The sequence below is a fragment of the Carassius auratus genome, unplaced genomic scaffold (assembly GCF_003368295.1).
Source record: "Carassius auratus strain Wakin unplaced genomic scaffold, ASM336829v1 scaf_tig00217394, whole genome shotgun sequence".
NCBI classification, from domain to species: Eukaryota; Metazoa; Chordata; class Actinopteri; order Cypriniformes; family Cyprinidae; genus Carassius; species Carassius auratus.
Window position 1 is genome coordinate 61,480 of NW_020529044.1, and position 11,447 is coordinate 72,926.

Here is an 11,447-nt window from a genome sequence, read left to right on the forward strand (position 1 = left end):
CTCTAGAAAAGGATCTATATGCATCTGGTATCGACCCATAACATAAGTCAAGTATTATTTGATTGCTGAAGGAGAGTCAATATATTGCTGGAAATGTAAAACTCCCTCCATAGAACATTTGTTAAAATCACACGTAATAAAATGGAGAGCATCCGGTGAATACAACTGATACTGATGCAGCACCTGACTGATGATGTCCACCTCCTTCTGAACATCAGACTACAGGTGTCCCAGCTGACCGTCCAGAGTCTCGTCACTATCCCAAAACTGATTCACTCTAGCCCTCCTGTTCCTGAACTTTTTTCCCCTGTCTGTAGTGCTTCCCACATTGGGGATGGCTTTATGAAGTGTTTGTGCTGCATACACCACGACAGAGACTCCTGAGACAGCGGCACCTACTGTGTTTCCAGAGATGGCAGCTGAAACTGCAGAAGAACCTCCAGAGGTGTCAGTTGTACCCGTCTGTGAACTCACTGTCTGTCCTGTCACGGCTATGAAGGCCATGTGTGAACTTTCTACCTGCCTTATCATGGACACAAAGTCACGATTGTCAGCTGGACTGCCCTTGAACCCCATTCCCCATATTCCTATGCTTTAGGTTAATCACCACCAGGTGTTCCCCATTACCTCTCCTCTTTATATACTGTGTTTGGATTCTCACACATTGTGAAGTCTTGTTTAGCCCCGTCTGACTCCAAGCGGTTTCCCTGTGTCTGTTCTTTCCGTGTATTACCGTGGATTGTGTATACCGCCCGTGATTCTCTGTCTGATATTGTTTCTGTTTCTGGAGATCCCATCACATACTTGACACTGTTTGCTGATTACTGCCCGTCTGACCATTCGAATAAAATACTGCAAATGGATCCGAACGTCTCTGAGTCCATGTTACAATAAAAAATCTGAGGGAGCAAAAAAATCTAAATATTGAGAAAATCATCTTTAAAGTTGTTCAAATGAATTCTTAGCGATGCATATTACCAATCAAAAAATAAGTTTTGATATATTTACAGTCGGAAATTTACAAAATATCCTCATTGAACATGATCTTTACTTAATATTCTTATGATTTTTTATTATATAAAAATGACCATTAACTTGGAAATAACTGACCATAGTTCGCTGAAAAGATGAAAAGAACAATACTCTAAAAACTGAAGGTGCCTCAGAAATCCTTTTGAGTGCTGGAGGAACTTAATCATTTATTTTAAGTGCCTCGAAGCTCTTTTTCTCATCATATTGTTCCTGGAGGAAACATTATAGTCTTTGCAGTTGATGTAAGAACTCTTTGGATGTTTGAAGCACTTTGTTTCCAGTTCTGAGCTTCTGGAGTCACTCTTTCATTACACGAGAACTCAAAGTGCTCCAGAGGATCCTGGAGGAACTCAAATTATTAAAAAGGGTTATTGTAAAAGTTATTTTTTTCTCCAGATTGCGCTTTTATCTGCCTTTGTTGGATTTTAAATATATTTCGTTGTATAACTTAAATACTGCAATAACTAAAAATAGTTTTATTGAAATGTTAAATCATTTGAAGGTGAATAGTTTACCCTGAAACTTTAAAGCAGACATTAAAAATATTATTGAAATAAATATGGCTCAACAAATTCATTTTTATTAAAAATATGCTAATTATAACAATCAGTACAAGAGTAATATTTAGACTTTTTTTATTTCCCTAAAAAAATAAGTTTAATTTATTCAGAAATAATTGTTCAGCTGTAGTCTGGTTTTCTTTTCTGAACTATTTGTTGTTGTTTAATTTATTTTTAATAGTTACACATCCATGTTACATGTAACTGAGGTTATCTAGTAAGATATTAGCCTAATTTTTGAGTAAATCATTTTTTAATATAATTTTCTCTCCTCAGGTCATCCAGTATAACTTACATGAGTTCTCTTAAAATCTCGAAGGGTTCACAGAGCAGCACGATGTAAGTATTTATTTATTTGACATTGAAATAACTGAAATGTTTTTTGTTCTTTTTTCTTTTATTATCTTCTGAGAAATCCTAGCCTTGCCGAACCTGTTACATGATGATCCTGCTGTGCTGGACTTTATATGATAAATGAGGGAAGTCTGAGTTTGTGCACGTGTGTATACATATATATAGTGTACACACACACATTACATACACTGTGTGTGTTATTGTAATAGACATTGTGCATTTAATTACTCCACAACCATTAACTAATTGTTAGGTTTTGATTTCTAGTAGTTTTTTTTTTAGTTTAGCATGTTTTATAAAATATGTGTTTGTATAAAAATGTTGTCACAAACTAAAGCCTCTATAACATTTCTGTTTCACTTTAAAAAAATTTCAGCTCAACAATGAACTGCCAAGGTTCTTCCTTAAAATGAGGCCAAACATATTTCTGTGCTCCGAAACTTCCAATTTTTAATGAAAGCTTTTTTTTTTTGACACGGACATTTTTGTCTTCTACTGTCCTGGTAATGATTAAGAAACTAGTCTTGTTATACATTTAAGAATTATGTTACATGATCTATCTATCTATCTATCTATCTATCTATCTATGTAAACAAGTAATTGTTAACTATGACGTTATTTTATTGCACCAACTTTGCATAGATGGCAATTTCACATTGTCAGGTAAAAAATAGCAGAAATATTTATGAAAAGTTGAACAAAATATAATTTACTGAACAAAAAAAAAAAATGTGATAAGATCATTTAGATTTTAAAAACTGATAAGAAAATTATTAAAAATAGCAGCAAATTATTGTTTCCAGATTATTTATTATAAATTCATTATTTTAATCTTGCATTTGATAATTGAGTAAATTCATTTATTATAACTGACAGGTGTGATGATCAGTGGACTTGAGTTTTTACCTCCATCATTAGGGCATGGGCTAAATAATGGATAGAGTTTTTCAGTGAAAGACTGAGCAGTGAAAGAGTAGATATGAGAGCTGGACTCCACATCATAAAAGGAGACCAGACCCTCCTCATAATCCACAAACACACCGACCCGCTGCGGCTTCACTCTCAGAGACAGAGAGACAGAAGGATCCTCACTGGCTTTATATTCATCTCCATTCCTCAGAAACACAGTCCAGTATCCATCACTGGGTCTCAGTGTGATGTCTCCCTTCCTGTTAATGGATTCTCTGGCCACTCCTAAACCCCATTTAGTCTTTTCCTTCACCTGCACCTCAAAATAAAATCTCCCTGAGGAGAATCCCTCCTTTCCCAAGACATTTACACATGTATCAAATCTCTCTGGTTTGTCTGGGAGTTTCTGTCTAATGTCTCCAAGTCTCACTTGTTTTCCATCATCAGACAGAATGAGTTCAGGATGAGCTGTATCAGGATCCAGAGCCACATCCACTGAGAAAACAGAGAATACAGATATTCTGTGATGCTGATGTTTTTAGTTCACCCAGTGTTGAATCAGATTGTAGTGCAGTAATGAAGCAGTGAGTGTATGAATGTAAACTAGTGTAGTGCAGACAGCACACTGTACCTGCATACTGCTGCATCCACTTCAGCTCTGTAGAGACTAATGACAAGAAAACAATCAGATCTGAAGCTTATATTTAAAGAACAGAGTACACTATCATGTTTCTATCTGATCAGTGTGTATTGATGTACCAGTTAGTGTGAGTTTCTCATCTATAGTGTCCTTCAGTTGAGTCAGAGCTCTCCTCAGAGTCTCCAGACTCTCATGAGTCTTCATACTGATCTCAGGCCAGTTCCTGGTGTTTCTAGAGCTGCACAGGGATGAGTGAATCTACAGCAGGAGAGAGGAGAAATCCTTCAGCATGTCATATCCTGCATTATGATTGATCAGAGAGATCATGTTGACTGACCTGTAGGAGGTGGAGGTGATCTTCAGTGTGTGAGAGCTGCTCCAGCTCAGTGTTTCTCATCTTTAGCTCAGTGATCTCCTGCTCCAGCTCTTCAATCAGCTCTTGCTCCTGTTTCTCTGCTGCTTTCTGCTGCTCCTCCATCATCTCCAGCAGTTCAGTCTGATGTCTCTCAATGGAGCGGATGAGATCAGTGAAGAGCTCCACACGGACTGCTTTCTCCTTCTCTGTGTTTCTCTGCTCAACCAGGACAGGCAACACATTATTAGCAGTGTTTGCTAACAGAAGAATCTGTGTAACTATTGCTCATACATTTTTGTTCACATACATAGGCTACATGTGTTTTCAGAATCCCTCAAATGAAGTATTAAACTTCACTCTGCACCCTGGACGAGAGCAGAACAAGCCCTGGACATTTTACTTCTTGTTTTATTGGCTGTTGCTGTATATTTGAGTCTGATAGTCATCTGTCATTCGTTTGATTGTTTGTTTATTTTGTTATTGTTATGTCTTCTCAATGTCTCTAAACATTGAAGTTTGTTGAAAAGGTAAATATTTACATTTATTTTATTCTATTATTTTAAACTGACTTTTCTGACTTCTGCTGAGTGTTTGATGTCTTGAATCTTCTTGATTCTGTTCTGGATCATCAGCTGCACGTCTTTCTGTGTCTTCATCAGTTCAGTCTATAGAGAGAACAACACAGACACATTTATCATAACACAGATCAAACTCACAATATGAAATCAAATCTGATTCCTCGTGATATCAGTCCTTTAAAAGAATAATAACGTCTACCTTCTTCTCTTGACTCTCCTCTTCTATAGGAACAGTGTTGTGGTTCTTGTGGTCTTTCACAGTGCAGATTGAACACACACATGTCTGATCATCTCTACAGAACAGATCCAGAGGTCTCTCGTGTTTCTGACATATATAGTCCTCCAGATTACTCACAGGATCCATCAGTTTGTGTTTCTTCAAACGTGTCACTCTCAAATGAGGCTCCAGGTGAGTTTCACAGTAAGAGCTCTGACACACCAGACACGACTTCAGCGCTTTCAGCTTTCTTTCCTCACAGAAGTCACACAGAACTTCAGTTGTTTTCTCAGGACTTTTCTTCTTACAGTGATCTACGAGCTCTCAGAGTGTGGTATTAATCTTGAGATCAGGTCTTTGCTTGAATGTTTCTTTACAGTATGGACAGCTGCAGGTCTGGCTGTTGTCCCAGCACTTATTCAGACAGATCTTGCAGAAGTTGTGTCCACATGGAGTCGAGACTGGATCAGTGAACACATCCAGACATACAGAGCACTGAATCTCCTCAGACAGTGAACTCATGGAGGATGACATTGCTGGAAAGAGACATTATTTAGGATTAGTGTGAACTCCTTCAATACGGTTTATGAAGAATCCCATGATGCACCTCATGAAGCTGGTTGAATGTAAAGAGTGTTTAGAGACAAAGAGTGCTGAAGAAACTCAGATATAAAGAGATCATGTACAGTCAGCTGGTTATTATTGTAAAATGAACCCAGACAAGCTGATCAGAACCTAAATATGAAGCTCATTACGTAACCACTACCTAAATAAATAAATAAATAAATAAATAAATAAATGTAGATTCAATTATTTGATCTGCTTTACATTCCTGAACTGTACATTTTAAAAATTATATAAGAAAAGTCAAAGTCAAAGTGTTTTTCTAGGTTATTGACTTACATGGATATTCATTGTCATTACTCCGTCTCCTGGTTTTTCTTGCTGTTAGTGAAGATTCTGCCATTGTTCTTTCCTCTTAAAACCTTTTAAAGAAAAAATATAGTTTAACTGGTTAAAGTGTGAGAACTGAGAGTGATGGAAACACAATCATTCGTTTGAAACAAAGTGAGAGACTCGTAAACTTACTGAGCAATCTGAACTATGACCTGCTGTTTAAAGAAAGTACAAAGTACAATTTTTATTTTTTCCAACAAACTTATAAATCTCCTTATCAAAAATTAGATTAATCTTTCCACAAAATATATTAAATGATCATAAGTTATTGTGTAGTGTAAAAGTGATTTTCAGCTGCAGTGAAGCAGGTTTGTGTTCAGTTTGTCTGCAGGTCATTTACTTCCTGTTTTATCTGTTTGTCTTTATGTCGCGTGACAAAATGACAGAAACACAAACTTTGTTCGATCTAATGACATACTGTTCATACAATTCTGATATAATTTCAGTGCAGTAAAAAACTACATTTTACACGAATTTGACACGCTTAAACCTGCTTCTGTTCAACTCATTCCAGTCTGACATAAACCCTACTAAACCAGACCACTGTCATTAGAAACCTGTTCAGGACAATCTCTCTTATATTTCTATCTCTTACCTGTGAGTATCAGATGTGTTCACAAGGGTCTCTGAATGACACAATATTCTGTTGTTTAAAGAGTTCGATGGTTTCTTGCGTCCATGTTGTTGATCAAGTAAGTTTCACTTTCTAGGAGTCTCTCACTGAACTACAGTGATGTCAGAGCTGCTCAGGGTGTATTCTATGGAAGGCCAAATGGGTCAGAATTCGCATGCTTTTCACATTCAATATTTAAACGGCGTTTAAATAAGCACTGTTAGGCGATAAGTTATGCCAGAAGAGGTGAAATTTCTGTTTTTTTTTTACTTTGTGTCTGGATAACATACGTGTGGATAAACGTCTGGATAACGTACGCATGGATAAGCGTACGTATGAATAAGTACATTAATAATAATTTGGATTGTCCTATTCTTCCCCAAGGAATGCTTTAAGGTTGTAATGATCATGATAACAATACCTAAAGTACACATTTGTCTCCCTTGCATGGGCCCGGCCCTTGTCCAACATCTTATGATCACACTTAACACCGGAGTACCACAGGGCTGTGTGCTGAGCCCATTCCTCTACTCTCTCTACACCCACCACTGCAAGCCTGTGCATGGATCCAACTCCATCATCAAGTTTGCAGATGACACCACGGTGATTTGCCTCATCAGAGACAATGATGAGATGTCTACAGGGAGGAGGTACAACACCTACCCACATGGTGCGCTGACAACAACCTGTCCCTTAACACCAGCAAGACAAAGGAGCTCATTGTAGACTTCAGGAAGAAGAAAGGAAGCACGCACAATCCCATCCACATTAACGGGATGGTTGTTGAACGTGTCTCCAGCTTCAAGTTCCTGGGAACCACCATTTCGGAGGACCTGTCCTGGACCACAAACACCTCCAGCCTGGTCAAGAAGGCTCACCAGTGCCTCTTCTTTCTCAGGACACTGAAGAAGAACCAGCTGTTTTCAGCCATCCTGGTGAACTTCTACTGGTGTGCGATCGAGACTATCCTGACCAGTTGCATCACAGTCTGGTATGGGAACTGCTCAGTGGCTGACCACAAGGCACTGCAGAGGGTTGTGAAAACTGCCCAACAAATCACAGGGACATCACTTCCTGCTATTGAGGACATCCAGAGGAAACACTGTCTACGTCGAGCTCGCAGCATTCTCAAGGACTCCTCTCACCCTGACCACCGACTGTTTAAACTCCTGCCCTCCGGGAGGCGCTTCAGAAGCCTCCGGAAAAGGACCAGCAGATTCAGGAACAGCTTTTTCCCTACAGCTGTCTCCTTACTGAACTCTGCTTTAACAAGCAAAGATCAAATATTTAAAAACACGTGTAAAATAATAACGCACAAAACCGAAAAACAAATTCAGTTTTTTTTTAAATAACAAAAAGTGCAGTCATGGATCGAAAAATAATAAGCGTAAATCAAAAATGTAAACACATTTAAAATTATATTGCACAAAACTGAAACATGAATTCAAAATTTTCCAAATCTCAAACAAAATCAGGTTTCCTGCTCATATGTTATTTTTTTGAGTTGCAGTTTGAGTTTCATGTAAATCAGGGGAGGCTTCAGCGTCACCATTGGCCCGAAAGTTCTAGATTGACAGCTACGCCTCTAGCCAATCAGTCCAAGGGGGAGTTGACGTCACTCCAATGCGACTAGTGGCTGCTGTGGCAGGTGTGTGTGTGTGAAGTAGAGGGTGATGGTGACATGGGAGTGGATTTTCAAATCTCTCCCGTCCCCCTCCCGCAAAAAAGATCCCGTCCCGTCCCGTCCCAATCCCATGAAAAAAACTGGGGGAAAATCCCGTCCCATTTCCCGGAATGACTCACGATCTCTTCCTCTTCCATGTTGTATTTATTTATTTTTTTCAGCCGGAATCTGTCAGTTACAGTGAAAAAATGCAGCACAGATCCAGGGGCGCAGATGGGATTTTTTAACTGGGGGGGACCAAGCGGTCCAGCAGTCAATTTTTTTCAGTCCAGAAAAATCACCAGCTCAGTCACAGACGAGGTCTTTATTTTTTGTAACAATTCAAAAAAGCAAACTTTCTTATATTCTAGATCAAATGTACACAATCTGAAATATATATATATATAAATTGTTTTAATTCTCATGGTTACGACTTACATCTTGAGAAAATAAAAAATTCAGTATCTCAAAAATATTAATATTCTATTTTGAGGTTGATTAGTTTGGTAAATTTTGAGTACAAATACAGTGTACCTCCTGGGCTAGTTTAGAACATGCAACCACAATTATGGGAAAGACTACTGACTTGACAGTTGTCCAGAAGAAGTTCATCAACACCCTCCACAAGGAGGGTCAGCCTCAGAAGGTCATTGCTGAAAGGGCTGGCTGTTCACAGAGTGCTGTATCAAAATATATTAATAGAAAGTTGACTGGAAGTAAAAGGTGTGGTAGGAAAAGGTGCACAAGCAACAGGGATGACCACAGCCTTGGGAAGATTATCATGAAAAGCTGACTAAAGAACTTGGGAGTGTCACAAGGAGTGGACTGAAGGTGGACTGTATGGCCCCTTTTTGCATTAGAGTAACAAACTGTCATTGTCCTTTCATAGTACATACCTAGGGATTTGCCCACAGATGAGGGTCCTTCAGCCTCAGCACACAATCTAAGCAGGGTAAGAATTTGTGTCCATATTTGAATTTTATTGTCTGACCAAACAATCTCATTTATTACATTTTTCCACCTTAGTTGCCAGCAAAGGAGCTGTATAAGGTCCATCTTCAAAAACAAATAAGAAAAAGTGACATGGAGATGGACCTTATACAGCTTCAAATGGAAGAGAAAAGGCTCCTCGTTAAAAAAGCAGCACTTGAAATAGAATTACTTGAGAATCGCCTTAAGGTGAGAACTTGTCTGAATATTAATCTGTTGCATGTTAAAAGTGGTCTGTCTGTCTGTCTGTCTCTATCTGTCTGTCTGTCTGTCTGTCTGTCTGTATGTATGTATGTGTAAAGCAATATAAAAAAAAAACATTTTAATGAATTTTACTTTTATTGTTTTTCAGGAAATGAAGAAATAAACTGCCTGGCAGACCAGTGCAAAAAAAACGAATAAAAGTAATTTTGACAAATCCTGTCTCTCAAAAGTCTTCCGTCTCTGTTGGCCTCTAAAATCTGTGGGTGTTCCTCTGGGCCATCTTCCTCAATACAAGGAGGGTGGCTCTCTCCTCTTATAGTGGCAATATTGTGAAGCACAACACAAGCCACAATAATGTCGCATGCCCTCTCTGGACTAACCCGGAGCCCACGCAGACACTGAAACCGAGATTTGAGGATCCCTATAGTCATCTCCACCTTGGCCCGTGTTCGGCTGTGAGCCAGGTTAAACCGTGTCTGTGGTCCAGGCTCAGGTTCAGGGTAGGGTGTCATTTAATAGGGCAGACAAGGGTATCCTCTGTCCCCCAGCAAGTAACCATTGTACTGTCCTGTAATGATTGAAGTGTACAACACAAATATAGTAAAAACGAAAAAACAAAAATTGTATAAAGCAAATCATACCCTGCTGAAATGTCTGGCATAATGATGACTCGCGGAAAATTCTGGCATCATGCACAGATCCTGGCCATTTTGCCTCGACATTGGTGATGATTTGGGTTGCCTCACATATTACCTATAGTTAGTGGAAAAAGTAATGACTTTGATGATTTTAAGAAGGGGAAAAAATTAAGTTGTTACCTGCACATTGATACTATGAATAGATTTCCTATTAACATAGTCTCCCTCATTTATTGATGGAGCTTTAATAGGAATGTGAGTGCCATCAATGCACCCAATTACATTTGGAAACCCTGAAACAGAAAGTTATGGAAGTATGAAGTGTGTGCATAATGAATACATGTATAGATATTAATAATATGACTACATATTAAATATGCGTTATATATTTTACTACAAAGGACAAACCGGCCACTCTGTGGAATTCGTCTTTAATAACAAGCACAGGTTTATGGCCAGGGAAATGTACAAACGTGGGTAACAACTGTTTAAGTGCCAGACACACTGTACGAACGGCTCTACACACAGTTGCCTTTCCCACGTGCTCTGAATCGCCCACACTGTACAAAAAATGGCCAGACGCAAAAAACCTAAGTGCTATGCACAGAATGTTTTCTGTGCTAAGCGCAGAGCCGCGGTTTGTCACATTTGCGATATGCGGTTTTAAAAGACGTGTTAAATAAACTAATGAATCTTTTGAAAAACGATAACGCTCTTTTAAATATTCATTAGGGTATGCAAACACATCAATACGCGGTTTTATAACCCTCTCCCGACGAAAAAAACCTCGTATAATTTGTGCTTCTACGTCCACAGGATCCTCGTCAAAAGGGCACGCCATGCTCACCAACCTTCTGAAACGAAGTTACACTGAAACATAACCTGCTCTGGAGCCGGTTATCTTCAGAGAGTCAGTTGCTATGGTTACATACATACCCAGAAAGTGACCTCTGTTTTTGGAACCGAACGTTGAGGTTATCCACGAACTTACCCTTATACATACCCAGGTATGTCACATAACCTGCTTTTTGGAATACCCCCGAGGTCATACGATTCCTTAGCTTTTTTTAAGGATATTATTAGCTTAAATAAGCTGACTAAATACACAATTTCTGTACCTGTGAAAGGTTATGCAAGCTGGCTAACTTACTTTTACAGCTTACCTTACAAAAACTAACCATAGCCTGTGGTTTTACTATTGAAATGAATTAATTAATAAATACATTTATTATATAAAAAAGCAAACAAAAAATGGTTATTGTAATCATTAACAAATTAACCATGGATTTACTACTATAACCATAGTTTAACCATGGTATTTGTACAAATATGGTCATACAAATGGTAATCAATACTCAAAATACTATTTTTGTTGGGGTAATTTTGTTTGTTCTGAGTATTTGCAGACGTTTCTGTATTTGTTTGTGTTGAGTATTTGCAGGACGTCACGTGTGCTGTCAAACTGATTAAGAGGTTTTCTTAATTTGCTGGTGCTTTTTCTATTTGAATGTGTTTGGTGAAGTTGAGCTCTCTCGGCCACCGTGCATCGACCCTATTTTGAAATCTTCACCCCACACGTACATACGCAACCATGGCAACAACGATCGCGAAAACATGCGAAGATGACACACGCATATTCAAACAAAAGCCAACATGGATAAGTTGTGTGAAACAACGCAAAATCGTTAACGTTACTCACCTATCAAAAAGAAACAAATAAACCTCGGCGTCCGATTC

The 11,447-nt window shown here is 38.5% G+C and overlaps 1 pseudogene; it reads right to left on the bottom strand.

The window, feature by feature from the left end:
- Positions 1–2,766: 2,766 nt before the first annotated feature.
- On the bottom strand, positions 2,767–5,631 carry LOC113100869 (E3 ubiquitin-protein ligase TRIM39-like; annotated as a pseudogene).
- Positions 5,632–11,447: the final 5,816 nt, after the last annotated feature.